Genomic DNA, 23,351 nt, shown 5'->3' on the forward strand with positions numbered 1-23,351 from the left:
ACGTATACAACATGGTGTGACACATAAGAAAGAGAGATTAATGATAATTAAGGTTTGGCTCCATCTGCTGGACATATTGTATATTATGTCAGTCAGAACTAGAACCACTGTCAAGATTCTTGGTGTTATGTCACGGTTTTAGTTTTTTGTGTTTGGTAATGGGTTTTGTTTTGCTGTTCTTTTCTCCCTGTTTCATGTTTTCCTCGTTTCTTGTCTGATCCTTCTCCCTGTCATTAGTTTCCCTGGTGTGTCTGATTGTGTTCACCTGTTGCCCTTGTGTTTCTCCTTCCCTGCCCGGCTGTTTCTCGTCTCGTGATTACCCCTCCCTGTATTTAGTCTTGTCTCTTCCTGTGTTCTGTGTCGGTTCATTGTTTGTCTGTCCTCCCTTCACGTCACGCTTCTTGTTTGTCGCTCCGGTCTTCCTCCATGTTTCTCACGATCAGTTTTGTGCAGTTGTTTTCTGTTACCGTTTCAAGTTATGCCATGTTTTGTTAATCAGCTTTTAAATAAAGCTCGCTTTTGTTTCAAGACCTTTTTCCATTTTTGTAGTCTGCATTTGGGTCCTACCTTTTCCGCGATCATTACAGTGATCCTAACAGAATGAACCGACCAACAATGGACCCAGCAGATTTTTATTTTTATTCAGACTTGATATCCCTAGAGTACACTCTTCAGTGTCATTATGCTGAATGGAGAAGAACCTCGGCTAGAAGGGACAAAGAGGCTGTCCTCAAAAAGGCACAAATGTAGGTGGACAACGTGCCATGGTTGAGAAGCTTGTTGCCTGAGTTTCTCAGAGTTTTTTCTCGTAGCCCTGAGTGCCAGTCTCTATTCTCTGACCCTTTCTTGGGATCCCGCCTGGCGTTTGGAGGTCCACGGAACCTCCAAAAGACCTCTAAAAGACACAAGGTATGTGACGGTCGCACTTGTGCGTGCAGTGTTGAGCGGGCCCTCGCGTCCGTGCTCCTGTCGGGGAGGGCGGCCGGTCGTCCTGGCGTCAAGCAGACGCGCGCGAGTAGGCCTACTGTAGTGGCAATTTCTTATGTTACCTTATATGGTAAAACCAAATGCTTCTGAAAGCATTGTCCAACACTACTGTAACATTTCTTCATATTTGCTGTTTCATCTGTTGTCTCTAATGAGGATTATTATTCTCAAGCGCTTCAAGGCCACAGAACTGATTTGGCAGACTATGTTGAAACTACTCCTCTTCACACAAAGTTTGAACTTCCATATTCTGATAACCATTATACTTTCTACAGATCAAGGACACAGGTGTCTAATAACAATATGAGACATCCGTGTGAAAGCAGATTTCTGAGGCGTTCCGCCTAGCTACACAAAAACTCTGTCTGCCCGCCCTATCTTGTATATAAGCTTTGCTATTCTGTGACTAAGGAGCACACTCCTGCAGACTATCCTATACTCTGTGAGACCTGTGCCTTCGAGGCGCCTCGAATAAATATCCAGAAAGACAACTCTGTTTGTTTCACCAGTTTATTGATTGATCATTCTAATTGTATATCTCCACAGTATTGACTAGGTCTAAGATTTCCATAACATAACTCGGAAATGAGCCGTTTGTCATTTCTCTAATTTCGCGTCCCAGACTCCCAGGTCATCCTGCAGCAACCCGGAAATGGATGTCGGCGCGCCGTCTGGAAGGAAAACTAATTTCTCTAAAGGCTCGTCGAGGATCGATTATCGAGGAGGCTGTCTGGAGAAGCCGTGACCGAGGATACACTGATTTAGAGGAGAGAGGAGTGCCTCTGGAGGAGCTATAACCGAAGGTACACTGAAGTATTCTGCGGAGACGATTTCAGCCAACAGTGATGTTTAAAAGAGGCGTGACGCATGGCTGGATGTCAACGAAGAACAGCTCTGCAAACTGTTCCAGTTTTGATTATAAGTTATTCAAGATGATCAAATGTGCATCAGACTTTCTGCCCTTTACCGTTTGTTTGTTTGTTTACTCACTAATCACATCTCCCCTGGATGTTAGGTTATGCTTTAATTGTAAGGCGATGTTTACAGTGAGAACAGCTGCTGAGGTCAGTGCAGAAAGCAGAACAGTGTGTATAATATATATCGCTCAATAATATATGTAAAAGGCCTACATTTCACACTTTATTTGTAGGCTTCAGGAGATATCTACCAATAAACAGTAGATATTTTTCATGAAACCATATAGTGCTTCACATAATAAAATATACAAGGGCTGTAGCCTGATATTTAGTTATGCTTTAGGAGCTGTTTGTGTTTGTTGTACAGTGTGTGTGTGTGTGTTGAAGGTGCAGACAGGCGGGTCTCAGTAGCTTAAAGGGGACCTATCATGCTATATTTGAATAATATATTGTAGGGCCATACCTATATAAGGTATATTTATTAGGGCCGGGACTCGATAAAAAAATTAATCGAATTAATTAGAGGCTTTGTAATTAATTAATCGAAATTAATCGCATTTTTAATCACATATAAATATTTGAACTGAGAACAGTGAGAAGCAATTTTTTTCACATGGATTTTAGTATACCATTGAATAATGACTGAATACATAAGCTTAAGCAACAAAACATTGTTTATTTTTTTCAAGGTGGTACTTAACCAAGACCAACAGAAAAGGGCAATTTTTGCCATAAAGTGTAGCAATAGCATATTTAGGAATATAGTACATTTCAGAGACTCAGGTAGCCTATAGGTAGGTAGACCTTCTGTAAACTATAACACTTTTTTAAGTAAAACACAATACTTTCAAGTACATTCAGAACATTGGAAACCCTGACTATTAGAAAACATCTCTCTGTTGCTTCAGAGGCCATAACAGACTTTGTTGATTTACCAACAGTTGATTTAAAAAATCTAATACATTTCAGTCCAACTCTCTCAATAACCTTGGCCAAAACAATAAACAGTTCAACATAAAGTGACAGTTGCACCAACAACCTAATAAATAGTTCAACATAAAGTGTACTGTACCATTTAAAATAAAATAAAAAAAGTGCCAGTGATTGAACTCAATCCCTCTTATTCTTCCAATATCCTGATGAAAAATAAAATCTCTCTGTTGCATAGGCCATTGTTTGATCAATGCAAATTGGGTGTGGGTCCTTGTACTCCGAGTCGGGCTAACGTCCACGCTAGCTTCCACGATAGCTGCTATATGTTTTGCATTGAGGTGATACTTGAGGCTTGATGTGCTGCGGTGATATGCGAACAACCGTGCTCTTATCGACGCTTCCATCCGTCCGTTTTTTAAAACAAAATGTCCCATCCACGGGGCCAACCAAAGCGGTCTCATCAGCTTCTTCGTTCATGTTTGACTATTGTTCACTATGGTTTGTTGTTGTCTGAAGTCATGAACGTTAGTTGGTGCTCCAGTATAATCGGTACCCCTGAAACTCATCCAGTGAGAAACGTTCCGCTGTGCAAAAATAAGTGCGATTAAAATGCGTTAATTTTTTTAACGCGTTAATTTTTGTGTAATTAATTAATCTTAATTAACGCGTTAAAGTCCCGGCCCTAATATTTATAAGTTTTATTTTTCAAAATACCAAACAGATCATACATTTTAGCCATGCCTCATTTTGCCTCACTCCAGCTCTGTCTTTGCATGAGCTGGAGCTGACACCCCCCCCCCCCCCCTGCAAAGGAGGGGGCGAGGCACAAGCGTCATGTTACTATGCTGTTGCCATGCTGTTGCTATGCTGTTGCCATGCCACTGCAACCTCTCATTCCCCTGATAGGTGGAGAGTTGACCATACAGGTGGAGTGACATCATAGAGGTGCAAATCAGAATCCACATGTATCAAATCCGTTGCAGCTCTGTTTTTAGGTCCCCTTTAAGTTAGTATGTGACATATAAATGGTCAAAAATTGTATATTCTCCATTAGCTTACGAGCTCCATGTTCAAGCGATCAACTATTCCTTCGCAATGTTGCATCACATTGGATATCCGCTTAAGTTGCCCTAGATTGGAATCTTTCCGATCATTTCCCTATGACGAATTAGCACAAATGTGCTTAAAATGCATGAAAAACGCCAATTTTTCAAAATGGCCAGCTTTCTGGGGGGCGGGGCTAATGAAAAGCAATTTGAAATATGTGTGCATTCATAATAGTAATGTGTATACAGCGTTTTGTGAATATCGGAAAAACTATATGCGAGCAGTTTGGAGCAATTTGCGCCATGTAAATCGTCAAAAATGGTGTATTCGCTGTTAGCTTACGACCTCCACGAGTGATTTTTCAAAAATGTGCTCCGCAATTAAGTATCATATTGGATAGGGGCTGAACTTGTCCTGCATTGGAATTTTTCCGATCATTCCCCTAGGAGGAGTTTGCAAGAATGTGCTTAAAATGCATGAAAAACGCACATCTTTCAAAATGGCCGACTTTCTGGGGGGCGGGGCTAATGGAAGGCAATTTGAAATATGTGTGCAATCATAATAGTAATGTATATATAACGTTTCGTGAATATTGGAACAACTATATTTGAGTAATTTGGAATAGTTTAGAGTCATTTGCGACATGTAAATCGTCAAAAACGGTGTATTCGCTGTTAGCTTACGACCTCCACGATTGAGCTATCAAAAATGTTCTTCTCAATTTAGCATCATATTGGATAGGGGCTGAACGTGTCCTGGACTGGAAGTTTTCCGATCATTCCCCTAGGAGAAGTTAGCAAGAATGTGCTTAAAATGCATACAAAAACGCACATTTTTTTTAAATGGCCGACTTCCTGGAGGGCGGGGCTAATGGAATCTATTTACAAATATGTCCGCAATTCCATGAGGAATGTATTCTCCATTAGCTTACGAGCTCCATGTTCAAACGATCGACTATTCCTTTGCAATGTAAATCGTCAAAAATTGTGTATTCGCTGTTAGCTTACGACCTCCACGATTGAGCTATCAAAAATGTTCTTCGCAATTTAGCATCATATTGGAAAGGGGCTCAACGTGTCCTGGACTGGAATTTTTCCGATCATTCCCCTAGGAGAAGTTTGCAAGAATGTGCTTAAAATGCATGAAAAACGCACATTTTTCCAAATGGCCGACTTCCTGGGGGGCGGGGCTAATGAAATGTATTTACAAATATTTCCGCAATTCCATGAGGAATGTCTGTGCCAAAATTCGTGAAGTTCTGAGAAACTATATGTGACTACCACACAATAGGGGGCGCTAGTGAGCAGTTATTTTGAAAAATTACGTTGTTTTTTTTTACATTCTCGAAAAGGTCGTGGGCTCTGACGTGTGTCCCAAGTTTTGCGTCCGAAGCTCATTTTATGCTATCGCAATAAAAAAAAATGTTTAGGCCACGCCCACATTCGGACTTTAAATCTGAGTTTGTACTCACCCTGAGAGTATGTCTAAAAAAGAATAATAATAATTAGTCCATCCGCTCTTGAGATATAAATTGGTGGTGTTTTTGGCGCCCCCTATAGTCCAAAATGAAAATACTTTGGTGTGCTTATTCCCCAAGACAATTTGAACCTATCTACCAAAATCTGTGTTGTTTGAATACATTGTTGATGAGTTATGAGCATTTATTTCTAAGCCCCGCCTTTTTGCGAGTACGTTTTGATTGACGGCGGCAACATTTATCGTCTTAACATGCTCATTTTCTACGGTAATGTGTCTGACCCTCCACCAATGCTGGATATAAAGTTTGGTGTTGAAAAACTGAAAATTGAAATGTAAGTGAATATTTAACTGTTTTGAACATTATGCTAATTTAGAAGAAAACAAATGGAGGCGGAGCTTAGGGTTCCAAGAGGATTATTTGTAGAGCAGGTCCACCCGGATATGTGTGCAAAATTTCAGGTCATTCAGAGTTACGGTGCAACTTTGTACATTTATTCCGAAATGGGATTTTGATAGGTGGTGCTATTGAGCACGTTGGAATATTTTAACCCATTGACTCCAGAATGTTGCAATTTTTACGGGTCCTGGCGTCCGTGCAAAATTATACAACTTTGTCAGCTTCCTAAAGGCCTCAAAAACAGGAAAGATGGTGACTAAAAATAAAAATAATAATAATAATAATAATTCCACAAATAACAATAGGTTTCCTCGCACTTCGTGCTAGGACGCCGTCGGGTCCTAGCACATCCGTGCTCGGACCCTAATAATTCCACCAATAACAATAGGTTTCCTCGCACTTCGTGCTCGGAAGCCGTTGGGTCCTAGCACATCGTGCTCGGGCCCTAATTAAAACTGTGGTCGCACTTGTGCGCGCAGTGATGAGCGGGCCCTCGCGTCCGTGCGCCTGTCGGGTCGGGTTATGCTTTAGGAGCTGTGTGTGTGTGTGTGTGTGTGTGTGTGTGTGTGTGTGTGTGTGTGTGTGTGTGTGTGTGTGTGTGTGTGTGTGTGTGTGTGTGTGTGTGTGTGTGTGTGTGTGTGTGTGTGTGTGTGTGTGTGTGTGTGTGTGTGTGTGTGTGTGTGTGTGTGTGTGTGTGTGTGTGTGTGTGTGTGTGTGTGTGTGTGTGTGTGTGTGAAAGAGTTGATGGTGCAGACAGGCAGGTCTCAGTAGCTTAAGGTAGTCTGTGACATCTAAATGGTCAAAAATGGTAAGTTCTCCTCTAGCTTACGAGCTCCATGTTCAAGCGATTGACTATTCCTTCGCAATGTTGCATCACATTGGATATCCGCTTAAGTTGCCCTAGATTGGAATTTTTCCGATCATTTCCCTATGACGAATTAAAGAGCATCTTGCAGGTTTTTATCTTTTCTACATTTATGCTTAAACTTGCTTGAAAATTACAATTAAAAAAGTGAATGCATGATTTGATATGTTTTACGAGACATAAGTGCAGGAATTCAGAGGGAAAGGAGCAATTTTGAGCTCTGCTCTTAAAAACAGCTTTTTTTTAAGGTCATACGTCAAACGCGTCATATTACATCACACCACACAGGGGACACGTCTCCGCTCTCTGACCGCGGGTATAGTAGAGTTGCGTTGAGTAGAGCGGTTGTGTTTTAAGGAGCTGGTATTTTTCGGTAGTTTTACATTGTATTTCACCATTTGTAATCATGGTGCAGTATTGTGTTTGTGCAGGTTGCACAAATACCAGCCTGTCAGGACATTGAGTCCACAGTAAAAAGGACCGGAGCTAGCGTTCGTTCCTGGGTGCGTTGTGCATCCACCTCCCTGCAGCACATACTCTCCACAGCTTTATTAGGAAACCATATTACTTCTCTCTCCCCCCCCCCCCCCCCCCCCCCCCATTCGCTGCTCTCTCTCTCTCCCCTCCGGTACACGGCACCGTAAGACATAGTGTGGAGTTCCATTAGGTAACGCTGTGATGGCTGTACTGCTCCAGCCGTCTCCTTTGTGTTTGTTTGTTTCCCCCTGTCTCTGTTGTTTGTGTGGGCGTGGTGGCTGTCACTCCTGGCTCCCGGCTCAACCTCCACTCACCTGCTGCAATCAGCTGTGCACCCTCCCCGACTACACACCTGCTTTCCATCAAGCCATTTACAACGGCATATCAACGGAGGCTCCACAACCTTTCTCCGCCAGATCGTCAAGTATCAGCCGTATCTCGCGTCTCTCCTCCGGTACACAGCACCGTAGTGTAGAGTTGCATTAGGTAACGGGAGATACGGCTGATACTTGCGCATTAGTTTCTGTTATGGATCAGTATCAACAGTCCTGCCAGTAACGTTACTATATTATCAATGCTACTTTAGTTATAGCCTGATATATGATAGCTAACTTCACAATGTTGTGATGTGACGTTAGCTAACATTCTGAAGCTAACGCCGGTCACTCACCAAGATAGCTGCCCAGTTCTCCACTGGTTCTCCTCACACCACAGCTCAATTTCTCTCCGATGGCCGTTATTTCTTCTAATCCTTGGCTGCTCCTGGTCTCTTGGACGCCTAGCAGGCTCATAATTATAAGGTTGTGGTCCGTCATATGCATTCGAATATTCATGTTCAACTTCTTCTGTGTCTTCTGTGTCGAAACTAGCATTGGGATCCATGTTTATTAATACGTTACACCGGCCGCTCTCCCCCTTGTGTCCCCCGTGTTACGTCACACGCAGGAGGTCACGTGCCGAGGCTTTTTTATGCGGAAGTCAACATTTCTTACAAAAACGACGCCAGATGTCACTGTAGTGTATATTTCTGTTTATTTTTTTGAAAATCTAGTGTATTCATCATTTTCCTACACATTTATTCACAGGTGTCTTTAACCTGGAAGTTGCTCTTTAAAATGCATGAAAAACGCCCATTTTTCAAAATGGCCAGCTTTCTGTGGGGCTAATGAAAAGCAATTTGAAATATGTGTGCAATGTGTATACAGCGTTTCGTGAATATTGGAAAAACTATATGCAAACAGTTTGGAGCAATTTGCGACATGTAAATCGTCAAAAATGGTGTATTCGCTGTTAGCTTACGACCTCCACGAGTGATTTTTCAAAAATGTGTTCCACAATTAAGTATCATATTGGATAGGGGCTGAACTTGTCCTGGATTGGAATTTTTTCTATCATTCCCCTAGGAGGACTTGGCAAGAATGTGCTTAAAATGGCTGAAAAACGCACATTTTTCTAAATGGCCGACTTCCTGGGGGGCGGGGCTAATGGAAGGCAATTTGAAATATGTGTGCAATCATAATAGTAATGTATATACAGCGTTTCGTGAATATCGGAAAAACTATATGCGAGCAGTTTGGAGCAATTTGCGCCATGTAAATCGTCAAATTGTGTATCCGTTGTTAGCTTACGACCTCCACGAGTGATTTTTCCAAAATGTGCTCCGCAATTAAGTATCATATTGGATAGGGGCTGAACTTGTTCTGCATTGGAATTTTTCCGATCATTCCCCTAGGAGGAGTTCGCAAGAATGTGCTTAAAATGCATGAAAAAAGCACATTTTTCAATGACACCGTTGGGTCCTAGCACATCATGCTCGGGCCCTAATAATAATAATAATTCCACCAATAACAATAGGTTTCCTCGCACTTCGTGCGAGGACGCCGTTGGGTCCTAGCACATCGTGCTCGGGCCATAATAATAATAATAATAATTCCACCAATAACAATAGGTTTCCTCTCACTTCGTGCTAGGACACCGTTGGGTCCTAGCACATCATGCTCGGGCCCTAATAATAATAATAATTCCACCAATAACAATAGGTTTCCTCGCACTTCGTGCTAGGACGCCGTTGGGTCCTAGCACATCGTACTCGGGCCCTAATAATAATAATAATAATTCCACCAATAACAATAGGTTTCCTCGTACTTCGTGCTAGGACGCCGTCGGGTCCTAGCACATCCGTGCTCGGGCCCTAATAATAATTCCACCAATAACAATAGGTTTCCTCGTACTTCGTGCTAGGACGCAGTCGGGTCCTAGCACATCCGTGCTCGGGCCCTAATAATAATACCACCAATAACAATAGTTTCCTCGCACTTCATGGTAGGACGCCGTTGGGTCCTAGCGCTCCGTGCTCGGGCCCTAATAATACCACCAATAACAATAGGTTCCTCGCACTTCGTGCTAGGATGCCGTTGGGTCCTAGCGCTCCATGCTCGGTCCCTAATAATAATACCACGGAGTACAATACGTTCCTCGCACTTCGTGCTAGGACGCCGTCGGGTCCTAGCACATCCGTGCTCGGGCCCTAATAATAATTCCACCAATAACAATAGGTTTCCTCTCACTTCGTGCTAGGACACCGTTGGGTCCTAGCACATCATGCTCGGGCCCTAATAATAATAATAATTCCACCAATAACAATAGGTTTCCTCGCACTTTGTGCGAGGACGCCGTTGGGTCCTAGCACATCGTGCTCGGGCCATAATAATAATAATAATAATAATAATTCCACCAATAACAATAGGTTTCCTCTCACTTCGTGCTAGGACACCGTTGGGTCCTAGCACATCATGCTCGGGCCCTAATAATAATAATAATTCCACCAATAACAATAGGTTTCCTCGCACTTCGTGCTAGGACGCCGTTGGGTCCTCGCACTTCGTGCAAGGACGCCGTTGGGTCCTAGCACATCGTACTCGGGCCCTAATAATAATAATAATTCCACCAATAACAATAGGTTTCCTCGTACTTCGTGCTAGGACGCCGTCGGGTCCTAGCACATCCGTGCTCGGGCCCTAATAATAATTCCACCAATAACAATAGGTTTCCTCGTACTTCGTGCTAGGACGCAGTTGGGTCCTAGCACATCCGTGCTCGGGCCCTAATAATAATACCACCAATAACAATAGTTTCCTCGCACTTCATGGTAGGACGCCGTTGGGTCCTAGCGCTCCGTGCTCGGGCCCTAATAATACCACCAATAACAATAGGTTCCTCGCACTTCGTGCTAGGATGCCGTTGGGTCCTAGCGCTCCATGCTCGGTCCCTAATAATAATACCACGGAGTACAATACGTTCCTCGCACTTCGTGCTAGGACGCCGTTGGGTCCTATCACTCCGTGCTCCGGCCCTAATAATTCCACCAATAACAATAGGTTTCCTCGCACTTCATGCTAGGACGCCGTCGGGTCCTAGCACATCCGTGCTCGGGCCCTAATAATAATAATAATTCCACCAATAACAATAGGTTTCCTCGCACTTCGTGCTAGGACGCCGTCGGGTCCTAGCACATCCGTGTGTGTGTGTGTGTGTGTGTGTGTGTGTGTGTGTGTGTGTGTGTGTGTGTGTGTGTGTGTGTGTGTGTGTGTGTGTGTGTGTGTGTGTGTGTGTGTGTGTGTGTGTGTGTGTGTGTGTGTGTGTGTGTGTGTGTGTGTGTGTGTGTGTGTGTGTGTGTGTGTGTGTGTGTGTGTGTGTGTGTGTGTGTGTGTGTGTGTGTGTGTGTGTGTGTGTGACAGATGATGTGGAAGGCAGAAGAAGACTCCTTCGCTATGTAGTATCGCATTGGATATGGGCTGAACTTGTCCTGGAATGGAATTTCCCCGGCCATTTGCCTAGGAGGCCTTAGCAGGAATGTGCAGACAAGGCATGAAAACTTCACATTTTTCTAAATGGCCGACTTTCTGAGGGCCCGGCCAAATGGAAGGCAATTTGGATATGGTGTAAACTGGTCCAGGAATGGAATTATTCCGATAATTTCCCTAAGAGCAGTGTGCGAAAATGTGCTCGAAATGCATGAAAAACGGCCATCTTTCAAAATTGCCATTTTTGTGGGGGGCGGGGCTAATCAAAAGCCATTTGAAATATGTGTACCATTATAATAGCAATGTGTATACAGCGTTCCGTGAATATCTGGAAAACTATATGCGAGTAGTTTGGAGTCATTTGAGAAATGCAAATCGTCAAAAATTGTACATTCTCTGTTAGCTTACGTTCGCCCCGATTGAGCTAGCAACTATTTTATTTGCAATTTAACATGATATTGGATATGGGCTGAACTTGTCCTGGACTGGAATTTTTCCGATCTTTTCCCGAGGAGGTGTTTGGCAAAAAAAATGTCACCCATCGAATCCAGAATGTTACATTTTTCACCCGTCCTGGCAGCATTGCCAAATGTCGTTACATGAATAGTGTCCTAACCCCCTCAAAAACAGGTCGAAACTGCAGAACGAGTAGAATAAGAATAAGAATTCTAAGCATAACAATAGGTCTTCGCACACTTCGTGCTCAGGCCCTAATAATAATAATTAAAACTGCGGTCGCACATGTGCGCACAGTGATGAGTGGGCCCTCGCGTCCGTGCGCCTGTCGGGGAGGGCGGCCGGTCGTCCCGGCGTCAAGCAGACTCGCGCGAGTCCCCCGAAATGAGCCGTTTGTCATTTCTATAATTTTCGCGTCCCAGACTCCCAGGTCCTCCGGCAGCGACCCGAGAGTACACTGAATTATTCTCCGGAGATGATTTCAGCCAAAACTGATGTTTAAAAGAGGTGTGACGCATGGCTGGACTTATGTCAACAAAGCACAGCTCTGCAAACTGTTCCCGTTTGTGATTATAAGTTATTTGAGATGATCAAATGTGCATCAGACTTTCTGCCCTTTACCGTTTGTTTACTCACTCATCAGATCTCCCCTGGATGTTAGGCTATTTCTTTTTTTAATCCAACTGCTTTCATTGTGGCGCAATGTTTACAGTGAGAACAGCTGCTGAGGTCAGTGCAGAAACAGAACAGTGTGTATAATATATATCGCTCAATAATATATGTAACAGGCAGCCCACATTTCACACTTTATTTGTAGGCTTTAGGAGATATCTACAAATAAAAAGTAGGGATAGGGTTAGGGTTAGAGAGTGTATAGGTGTCTGTTGTAATAAATATGCCGCCAGCAAAGGGTATTGTTGGACTAACAGTAGGTGCGTGTGCGTGTGTGTGTGCGTGTGTGTGTGCGTGTGTGTGTGTGTGTGAGTTGATGTGGCAGGCAGACAGGCAGGTGTCAGTAGGTTATCTGACATATAAATGGTGCAATCATAATAGTAATGTGTATACAAAGTTTCGTGAATATCGGAAAAACTATATGCGAGCAGTTTGGAGCAATTTAAATCGTCAAAACTGGTGTATTCGCTGTTAGCTTACGACCTCCACGAGGGATTTTTCAGACATGTGCTCCGCAATTAAGTATCATATTGGATAGGGGCTGAACTTGTCCTGCATTGGAATTTTTCCGATCATTCCCCTAGGAGGAGTTTGCAAGAATGTGCTGAAAATGTATGAAAAACGCACATTTTTCAAAATGGCCAACTTCCTGGGGGGCGGGGCTAATAGAAGGCAATTTGAAATATGTGTGCAATCATAATAGCAATATGTATACAGCGTTTCGTGAATATCGGATTAACCATATCCGAGTAGTTTGGAGTAATTGGCGACATGTAAATCGTCAAAAATTGTGTATTCGCTGTTAGCTTACGACCTCAACGATTGAGCTATCAAAAATGTTCTTCTCAATTTAGCATCATATTGGATAGGGGCTGAACGTGTCCTGGATTGGAATTTTTCCGATCATTCCCCTAGGACAGGGGTCGGCAACCCGCGGCCCACGGGCCGCATGCGGCCCTTTAAGCCCTCTGCTCTGGCTCCCTTGAGCTTAGACAAAAATAAGAAGGAAATAAAATAAAAGTATTTGTAGGACTATTTATATTTTGTTACACGGTTGAAAATGTTTCGTATCTTGTATTTTGAGGTGATACTGTGACACATAAATAAAAAACAAAACGGTTTTAATTAGGTCAACTAAAATATGCGTCACATCCTGCTACGGTCCCGCGCGGAGACCCCCGGCTCGATGAGCGAACTATGGATAAATCAAAGAAAAGTACCAGAGAAACACAGGATTTAATTCTGTGTGGACAGAGTTATATGCTTTCACAGCAAACGATGCTGGTTTACCGGTATGTTTGATATGTAGAGAGAAGTTGTCAACGGTGCTGCAGCCTTTACGTATCGAGGAACAACAAGGGAGAGGAAGACAGCTGACAATCTTCAGTCATAATTCAATGGGGTATGTAATTTATTTCAGAAAACACTTTTTGTTATATTCCATGGAATGCTCTTAACGTCCCGATAGCAATGAATATATTAAATGCTTTGACAATAAATACATACAAAAATGAATCTCTGGAAGCCGTAGCGCTGTAAAAAGCACGACCAATCATTTTAGCCGACCCGGCTAAATAACTGTATGGCCTACCTGCCTGTCAGCCTTCCATCTGTGCACAAACTTATCTCGTGGCCTCATTGATGATGCGCGTTTGCGTTGGAGGAGGGAATCTGTAAGAAAGTCTGAAGGAAGAGGCCTATTTTTTCCGGTTGTGTATTTTCAAATTCTAGCGCACACGAGGTGGTTTCTCCATTCTTACCTACCCTATCTTTAATTCGTTTTAGGGTGCAGCTATATGTTTTATTTATTTCAAAGTGGGCCCATTTTAATAATATTTTTTTTTCCTTCAAATGTGCAGAGGACTCCCCAAGTGCTGTGTTTAATTTATTTGTAATTCTCCTTATAGGAGTTCTTTGTTTCTTATGAGAGGTTAACAGTTGTATATAATGTAATAAATAGCCTAATAAATGCAAAAAAACTGTAGTTTTTGTCTGATATAACAATAAATACAACTTAGCTATCAAGCTATGAAATATGTTTTGCGGCTCCAGACAAAAAAACTTTGGGGAAAAAGGAGCAAAATGGCTCTTTTGGTCAAAAAGGTTGCAGACCCCTGCCCTAGGAGGAGTTCGCAAGAATGTGCTTAGAATGCATGAAAAACACACATTTTTCAAAATGGCCGACTTCCTGGGGGGCGGAGCTAATGGAAGCTATATACAAATATGTCCGCAACTCCATGAGGAATGTCTTATCCAAAATTCGTGAAGTTCTGAGAAACTATATGTGACTACCACACATTCTCGAAAAGGTCATGGGCTTTGACGTGTCTCCCAAGTCCCGAAGCACATTTTAGCACATCGTCATAAAAAATATATATAGGCCACGCCCACATTTGTAATTCGTTGTGACACTTTAAATATAAGTTCATACTCATCCCCAGAGTATGTCTAAAAAAAAAATAATAATTTCATCCATCAGCTCATGAGTTATACATTTGTCATGTTTTTGGCGCCTCCTGTAGTCCAAAATGAAAATGTTGTGCCTATTCCCCAATACAGACTGAACCTTACCACCAAAATGTGTGTTTTTTTGGTACATTGTTGATGAGTTATGAGCATTTCTATCTAAGCCCCGCCTTTTTGTGAACACGTTTAGAGTAATGACGGCCACATTTATCGACTGAACATTCTAATTTCCTAAGATAATGTTTCTGACACTCCAGCGATGCTGTATACTGAGTTTGGGGTTGAAGAACAAACATTTGAAATGTAAGTGAATATTTAACTGTTTTTGAATTATGCTAATTAAAAATAAAAAAAAGTAGGCGGAGCTTTGGAGTTCAAGGAGATTATATGTAGAGCAGGTCCACCCGAATAAGTGTGCAAAATGTCAGGTCATTCGGAGTTACGGTGCGACTTTGTACATGTTTCCAAAAATGGAAATGGCCATAGGTGGCGCTAGAGAGCATGCTGGACAATTTGAACAAATTGAGTCCAGAATATTGTAGTTTTCACCGATTCTGGAATCCGTGCAAAATTATACAACTTTTGAAGCATCCTAAAGACCTCAAAAACAGGAAACGCCAGCAGAAAAATAAGAAGAATTCCTCCAATAACAATAGGTTCCTCGCACTTCGTGCTAGGACGCCGTTGGGTCCTAGCGCTCCGTGCTCGGGCCCTAATAATAATGCACTTTATTTATGGGCGCCTTTCAAACTCTCAAGGACACCTTACAGAGCATAATTAAAAACAAGCAACAAAGAAGAATACACAGTAATACAAGACTTCAAAAACAAAGACTTAAAAACAACAATCAGTTTAGCAGAATTAAGGTATTGAATATGCCAGTTTAAAAAGGTGTGTTTTCAGGCTGGATTTGAAGGGTGAGAGTGAGTCCATATTGCGGATGTCTTGTGGGAGAGAGTTCCAGAGACGGGGGGCAGAGTGGCTGAAGGCTTTTGACCCCATGGTGGTCAGGCGGGCAGAAGGTACAGTGAGTTGGAAGGCAGAGGAGGATCGGAGAGCACGAGAGGGAGTGTAGATGTGAATGAGTTCAGAGCAACAGTGTGAAGGGCCTTGAAGGTGAGGAGCAACACTTTAAAATCTATGCGGTATTTAACGGGGAGCCAATGGAGTTGTTGGAGAACCGGAGTGATATGATTAATGGAAGGAGTTCTGGTAATGATACGGGCGGCTGAGTTTTGGACCAGTTGGAGCTTACGCAGGGATTTGTGAGGAAGACCAGAGAGGATGGAGTTGCAATAACCAATACGGGATGTAACGAGGGCGTGGATGAGGATGGCGGTGCTGTTGGGTGTAAGTGACTGGCGGAGGCGGTTAATATTGCGGAGGTGGAAGTAGGCAGATCGAGTGATGTTGTTGATGTGAGCTTCAAATGATAAGGTGCTGTCAAGGATGACACCCAGATGTTTAACTTGGGGGGAGGGGGGGACTGTGGAATTGTCAATAGTGAGGAAGAATTTGTCAGTTTTGGCCAGAGTGGACTTGGAGCCAACTAAGAGAAGCTCAGTTTTATCACTGTTTAGTTTTTAAAAAATTGGATGAGAACCAGGATTTGATTTCCAGTAAGCAGTCTGAAAGGGCAGTGGGGGGAGAGTTGAAGTGGGTTTGGTGGAGAAATAGAGCTGGGTGTCATCCGTGTAGCAGTGAAATTGGATTGCGTATTTTCTGAAGATATGGCCGAGAGGTAGAAGGTAGATGATAAATAGGAGGGGGACCAAGACAGAACCCTGAGGAACACCAGTGAAGACTGGATGGGACTGTGATTTGAAGTGTTTGAGTTGGACAAAGTGAGTACGGCCGGAGAGGAAAGATCTAAACCCGGTGTGGGATGTGCCAGTGATACCAATGGAAGATAGTGTGTCAAGGAGGATTTGGTGTGAGATGGTGTCAAAGGCTGCAGTCAGGTCAAGGAGGATGAGGATAAGAGCCCAGAGTCAGCTGCTACCAGGAGATCGTTTGTGATTTTAACCATGGCCGTCTCTGTACTGTGTGAGGAGCAGGCACCAGACTGAAATTCTTCAAAAAGATTATTGTTTTTCAGATGAGTGTGGACTTGGGCTGCAACAGTTTTTTTGAGTATCTTGGAGAGAAATGGTAAATTAGAGATTGGGCGGAAATTATTCAAGTTGTTGGGGTCCGCACAAGGTTTCTTGAGAATAGAGGTTATTGCACCTGTTTTGAGGGATGAGGGGACGAGACCAGAGGTAAGGGAGGCGTGAATTATGTCTGTAATTAAAGCTGAGAGAGAAGGTAGACATGCTTTAACTAGGTGGGTAGGAAGGGGGTCAAGCTGGCAGGTGGATGATTTGGATTTACGAATGAGATTTGATATTTCAGCGACAGTGGGAAGTTCGAAGCTGGATAGTCGGGAGGAGACGGGAGCATACAGACTTGAGTGAAGTGATGTATAGCTAGAGGAGGTCAGTTGCTGGTGAATATTTTTGATCTTGGCATTGAAAAAGGTCATGAAGGTGTTACATTGAGAAGTTGAATACAGGTGGGGTGCAAGAGAGGCCGGTGGTTGCAGAATGCTGTTGACTGTAGAGAACAGGGTTCTGGTGTTTCCTTCACCTAACCTAATTAAGTTGGCATAGTATGCTAATTTAGCGGAGGAAAGAGCATCCTTATAGGCGAGTATGTGACTGTTGTATATGTCCTTATGAACTACAAGGCCAGTTTTAGTATACAGGCGTTCAAGATGACGACCTTTAGCTTTGAGCTGGCGTAACTCAGGTGTATACCAGGGGGCAGAGCGGGTGAAAGAGACAGACCGGGTTTTCAGAGGTGCATGTATGTTTAAAAGGTTATGGAGTCCATCATTGTAATGGGAGACAAGCTCATCTGTGGTGGATAGGCAGTCTTTGCAGGGGAGGTTGTTAATTCCATTAGAAAAAGCAGGCGTGTTGATATTCTTAACGTTATGGAATGAGATGGATCGTGACATATTTGCTTTGGGTAATGTTAACTTGACATTGGAGGTTACAAACTTGTGGTCAGAAATGGGCAAATTGAATACAGAGCAGTTCAGAGGAGTTACACCAGAGTAGCAGATCAGATCAAGTATATGTCCTTTTGAGTGTGTGGGAAAGTCAATATAATGCTGTAATCCAAAACTATCCAGGCATGATGTAAAGTCCTTAGTGAGATTATTGTTGACATTGTCCATGTGAATATTAAAATCACCCAGCACTATTATATTAGGGGAGAGAGAAGATAGGGAAGTACAAAAAGCAGAGAATTCATTTAAAAAGTCCTTATTGGCCTTGGGTGGACGATAGACAGTGGCAAGAATTGTTGGAATTGGAATTTGATTTGCAGAGCAATTGACTCAAAAGAAGTATTCACAAGAACTGTCAGTGCAGATACTTTCCACTTCTCGTTGTAAAGTACCGCGAGACAGCCGCCCCTGCCAGAGAGACGGGATTTGCTGGGGTAAACAAATCCAGGTGGGATAGTTTGATTGAGCTGCGAAAAGTCATTGGGCTGTTGACTGCTGAGTATTGAAATATCGGTGTTACTGGATGGACTATGAACAGGCCCGGTTCCAGAACAAAATGACTCAGGGTGCATCTGAGATTAGAGAGGGTGCAGTGATAAGTGGGGAGTGGACCTAACACCCTCTAGGGGGGTCCTCACCTCCTCTAGGAGGGTCCTCACCTCCTCTAAGGGGGTCCGGGGCATGCTCCCCCGGGAAGATTTGTTTTTAAGGCGAGACGCAGCAGGCAAAAACATCGTTTTTCAAGCACTGGTCAATTTTGAGATTTTGTGCTATTTTGATTCTATAACATGTTTTATTTCAGGCTTTTGGAAGGAAAACGTACAAAATACACATTTAAGTGTTTATTTTACTATAGTTTGTCTATTTGCGTCAGTAGATTTCTCCTAAATTCACCAAAAGTTAGCATTCTAACGTAACATAAAGTACCGCGACCGCTGTGTGCACCATGTCATCAGAGATATCGTTGACAAGAATTTTGAACCTGGCTTTATCCAAAGTTCATATTTAGATTCCTGAAACGTGTTAAAATATGCACATATTTAATGAGATAATTGCTAATTTGCATATTTAAACATGCTATTTCAGAAAACTTGTAATACAAAAAACAATTGCCTTATTGTAAGTAATTAACTGGAGACATTTCTAGCTGATACCTTTAAGTTAAAAAAATTGCCCTATTCACCTGGGGTGTCTCGCCTTAAATATTGAAGTTAAAAGCATCAATCTGGTACACTTTGAGAGCAAAATGAAGAGATCTATGGATCTATGTGCTCTTTGCTTGATTCGTGCCTTCCCAGTCCCTTATCACGTACAAGAGCATGGCACCAGTTGTTGTAGCCAGTTGTGGTGAAGGCATCTGACTTACTTGAACCGAAATGTCTACATGCATAGCAGAAGATGGCATCTTTTTTACAGGAATATTCCAGCCAATCTCTGTTTTGAAACCGTGAGCTGCAAAATGAGTGCCTTACCCCACTGTACAGGCGAGTTGGGTACTTTTTTAAATATACCTGGGCAGGCTGTTTTGCCGAAGTCCTCTGGCACTTGCGGGCCGCCGAGGGGTAGCGGTGTTTGGGGCAACGAAGAAGGCTGCAGCTGCTCCGCCTCTGTGGGCGAGGCGGGCAAAGCCGGCAAGTCGGGCTGGAGGACGTTAGTGTCCACGACAGTGGCCGCGGGTAATGTAATGTCGCCATGATCTGAACTGTTATTACCTGCAGTAGATGCAGTGTTACTGCTGGCGATAAGGGCTGGTTGTTTTCACTGATGTCCATCACTGACTGCTGTGTAAGCACCTTGCAGATGATGAACGTGCAGCAGCACAGGTCATGCGCACCTGACATAATAACGTATAATTACCGTTTAACACTAGAACCGCCAGAGGTCGCTGTATTCCTAAAACCGCCAACGGGTAAAATGTACCCGCTATAGATTTTCAAGGTACAATGTTCTTTTATTTATCATACAGAACAGTGAGTTTTGATCGCACAGGGATGAAACGTATACCAATATAATCTGTGGACTCTCAGCTTTTCATATGATATAGGTTGTGCAGATAACATGAAGTTTAAAATATCGCTAAGAGTGCTGATTTAAACACTTGGTGTTAGACTTGTGTTTTGTTTAGGTACAAATCTCTCTATCTCTCTCTATCGATATATCTGTAATGTTCTGTTCTATGAACATATAATTGTCTACATAAATAGACGACGCGGACTACTTCTCTCATTCCGAGTGTCCATCTTTCTTCAACCGGCACTTAACCTGCACACATGCATTACATCCTCAACGTGAGCTCAGTCATCCAAGATCTTGTATTCTCCAAGATGTTACACTATCTATAACTATCTATCTGTCTATCTCCCTCTCTATCCATCTATCAATCTCTCTCTATCTATCTCTCTATCTATAAGGAACCACAGTGGACAAAAGGCGTTGCTATAGCAACACGTCATGTTTACGCTGCATTTTCTATGAGGTAAATATTACCCGCTGGCGGATATAGGTATGAATAGCATTTTTTTGGGCGATTTTTTCAATCTGACTTCATATTGACAATTGTTAACAACAGAGGGTGCTACATAACACACTTTCAGGAATAGTCACGGACTGGGAGACTTTAATATGTTATTGAACAAATGTTACATACAATCAAAAAACAGCTGCGGGTAAAATTTACCCGTTGGCGGTTCTAGTGTTAAATTGACCAAATAAATGCAGCAGACAATGTTATTTAACCACAATTACAATTTATTTTATTTCAACTATATTCTTCTTCTTCTTCTTCTTCTTCTTATTATTATTATTATTATTATTATTATTATTATTATTATTATTATTACTACTATTATTATTGTTGTTATTATATATGTAATATTTGTCACTTTTTTTTTTTTTTTTTTCACTTTTCATTTTTCAAATGAGGGTGTCCAAACGACTCAATGCACCCCCGTAGAACCGGGCCTGACTATGAAGGATATAATCCATGCGAGGATACTCCATATCAGCAGCCTGTTGATCCACATCGTTACCTGGGTGGTGAAGCTACCAGATACAAGTCCCGGGAGTATGATAGCAGCGGTGGCTAGGTGAGGCCAGGGAGCTAGCCAGGTAGGAAGCCGGTAAATCGGTACTCCAAAACACACACGATTGCAAGTTAAAACAAGGGATCAAGTCATATTGTCGAGAGGATAGGCTAGTGTTCAAATGGCTGAAATAACAGTAAAAATAGTAACAAAGAAACAACAGTATTGGAGTAATACTCCAGAGTAGTTCCAGAGAGCAGCGGCAGCCAGTCGTGCCAGCGTTCACTCCCAAAGAAAGAAACCTGCCGCCCCAACTTGGATGTTCAATCTGACCATTGATTGTCAGTTTTAGAATCAACCTGCTCCATGTCCATAAGACACTGTTTGATGAATGTTGACATGTTTCTAAATATTGATTGAATTATAACAGGTAACACGGATGAAGAAGCAGTGGCCAAGGGGCTACTGTGAGAGAGAATGGGAATACCAAAGAAGCTAACCTGTGATAATGAAACCATTTTGTAATGTGGATATTTTAACAGATATTAGAGTAAGTGGGGTTTGAAATGTAGAATGAACATATTACAGTTAAGTTAAGCTAAGCTAAAACCTAGTAATGTAACGAGACAGAATTTAATTTAGACAACATCCTGTCTCTAGCCTGGTAAATAATTAGAAGTAAAAGCCATAGACTTTATTGTTTAGGTCATTATGGGGATAGCAATGAACACAAGACTAGTTTCACAAGGGCAATATAAATTCATAATAGAAAGACATTTGATGACAGTATGTTGGAATTCTGTATTCATGTTTCAGCTTGATAATATCCAAGCACTGACAGGTAGAAGCAGTATTGCCAGGAAATCATTCACTTTGACAGTATCATGATTTTAGTTGTTATTGAATTCGTAACATTAGTGGGTTTCTTTATCAGAAACATTAGCAGTTCATTATTATATTTAGATTTTAAATAGGATTTCAAGGATTTGATTTAAGAATAACACAGATGCTTGTCAGAAATTCAGAGCTAATGAAATGTTATTTAGTTCACCTTAAGATGTTGGAGTTTCATTTTGTTGGCACAGTCCAAGTATTAAGATTCTGAAGCTGCACTGACAATTAGGAGGTCTGAAATTAATTTAGAAAACATTAACATTAGAAATAATAAGCACACCATTTATAATTTACAGAGGTAACAAAAGACATACATGCGGTTTAAACAGAAAATTAAGATGAAGAGAATGTGAGATTTGAAGCGAAAAGTGCAAATGAAAGAGCTTCTGTTCCCCTTTGTTTTGTGTTTGTTGTCTGTCACTCTGTCTGTGTTTCTGTCTTCCTGGCTGGGCGTGGCTGAACTACTTAGGATTCCCGTCAACTCACCTCCTCAGCTGCTGCTCATCACCCTGATTCATCTACTCACCTATACCTGCTTATATACCCGGTTTTCATCCTCCAGTATTCACCAGTTCGTCGTTTCACCACGTTGGTAATTCGACTTGGTATATTCTAGCTAGTAGCAAAACCTAACTCTCTGTGTTGCTGTAATCCTTACCTTGTGTTTTCTCTGTTCAGTATCCGTCTGCCTACTCCTATGCCTGCCACGTCCAGCCACCTACCCCTCGTATGTGTTCCTCCGTGCTTCAACGCACACCTGCCCCAGCCTGCTTGCTCTCGCCAGCTCTGGATCCCCGGCTCTCCTTGCCTGTGTTCCGCCGTGCTTCGGTGCTTCGGACTTCCGCTCCACCTCTGGTGACATACCCTGGCCCTGGACTTCGTGGATTATCCAATCCCTCTTCTGTCTCTTAAAACGTTTTTTGGTTAATAAACCTTTTTGCCTCATAAACTCTGTCTCCTCTCCATAAGTGTTCAGTATTGTGGGTTCACTCCTGTAGCCCTCGGAGAGCGTAACAGTACGAACTGGTCAATATGAACCCCTCTGACACTGGATCGGATCCCGCCGTTTTCCATCACGCCCTGTCTCATCAGGGAAATCTTCTGGGCCAACATGAGCAGATGATCCGAGCCTTAGTTTACAGCAATCAGTCCATGGCACATCACATCACAAACCTTGCTGCTCAGATCTCAACCCTGACGTCTTCTGCTGCATTTCCTGCCCCCTCCAATCCTCCTCAGGATTCCACTCCATGCCAGGATTTCCCCATCTCCAACCCGGAGCCTTTCCATGGAGAGGTGGAGAAATGCAGAGGATTCCTTTTTCAATGCAACAAGGTATTTCGCAAGCGACCCTTGTCTTTTTCTTCAGAGGTGACTAAAATTAACTATGTGTTGATTTTGCTTTGTGGAAAAGCATTAAACTGGGCCGAAGCATTGAGTTCTTCTGTGGATTATGACACTCTTTCCTTTTGAGTTTTTTCTGACCATTTGTCCACTGTTTTTGATCACCCCGACTACTCTGGCTCAGCTGCTAGTCGTCTGCGAAATTTACAACAAGGGACTCAAACCGTGGCAGATTACTCTATCGAGTTTCGCACACTGGCGGCAGAAGCCCGATGGGACGAGGCGGCTTAAAAGTCTGTGTTTGTTAGGGGATTGAAGGATCAACTGAAGGATGAGCTGGTTGCTAGAGATGACTTCCAATCGTTAATCTCCTTGGTGTCTCGTCTCGACAGCCGGCTGCGGGAGCGCCGTGCGGAGCGAGCGCAGCGTTCACCTTTTGCTTTGCCAAATAAACCAAACATCTCACCCCAGTATGCTCTCTCTGTGTTCAGACCTTCTGGCTTCACCTCGTCACCTCGCGTTCCCACTTTTGCTAA

The 23,351-nt window shown here is 42.7% G+C and overlaps 1 long non-coding RNA gene across 3 annotated transcripts; it reads left to right on the top strand.

Moving 5' to 3' along the window:
* The first annotated feature begins 350 nt into the window (after positions 1 to 350).
* Positions 351 to 23,062, top strand: LOC307015061. Of its 3 annotated transcripts, none has more exons than XR_013801406.1 (6): positions 351 to 909; positions 1,610 to 1,790; positions 19,966 to 20,057; positions 20,477 to 20,662; positions 21,941 to 22,063; positions 22,150 to 23,062. It is a non-coding gene; the product is annotated as an uncharacterized lncRNA (long non-coding RNA). The 3 variants fall into 3 exon arrangements; XR_013801407.1 differs by having other exon boundaries at positions 19,966 to 20,030; positions 20,477 to 20,640; positions 22,150 to 23,061; XR_013801408.1 differs by having other exon boundaries at positions 19,966 to 20,030; positions 22,150 to 23,056.
* The last annotated feature ends 289 nt before the right edge of the window (positions 23,063 to 23,351 follow it).

Source organism: Notothenia rossii (assembly GCF_949606895.1).
Source record: "Notothenia rossii genome assembly, chromosome: 8".
Classification (NCBI taxonomy): Eukaryota; Metazoa; Chordata; class Actinopteri; order Perciformes; family Nototheniidae; genus Notothenia; species Notothenia rossii.